Source organism: Oxyura jamaicensis, chromosome 2, assembly GCF_011077185.1.
Source record: "Oxyura jamaicensis isolate SHBP4307 breed ruddy duck chromosome 2, BPBGC_Ojam_1.0, whole genome shotgun sequence".
NCBI lineage: Eukaryota > Metazoa > Chordata > Aves > Anseriformes > Anatidae > Oxyura > Oxyura jamaicensis.
Window position 1 is genome coordinate 89,954,076 of NC_048894.1, and position 633 is coordinate 89,954,708.

The following is a 633-nucleotide window of genomic DNA, read 5'->3' on the forward strand; positions in this document are numbered from 1 at the left end:
ACTGAACTAAGTCTTTAGAGATTTTGTGTGCTACCCTCTTTTTTCCTGAAGTGGATAGTGATATGTAACGACCACATCTTCAACTCAGTCTTAAAGTCACCAACAAAGATTACACAAGAGCAATCCCAGCACGGATCTCAGCATGTCACTGTTAGGTCATCTACATTTTGAAAAACAGCCAGTACTTAAAACGTTTGATACTGAGCCAGTATTTAATTAGGGACAGAATTTTACCTGTCTAGCATAACATAAAGTCCCTTTTTCTTACAAATGTCATCAAAACCTCTTAAAAATGTGGATGATACATGCCAGATCTTTTCTTCTGAATATTTTAAATGAAGTCTTCAAACAACTTCAAAGACCAGCTGAGGACTTTAAGCAGAAATGTGTTGTTGGTCAGATGATGTAATTTTGTTTTTCTAAGTTTATGTTTCCGTTCTGACTACTCTGAAATGCTTACCCTCTGTGTAGGATATTGTGCATTCACCTGTAATTCCCAAAGTTACTCTTGGTTCCATCTTGAAGGTGAGGCTTGTCGGCGAGTTTTACAGCAACTGGGAAGAACGCCTATTTTAAGTGATATATTGCATGTGTTTGTCAGGAGCTTTCCAGTTTTGGAGCTCAGATCCCTCA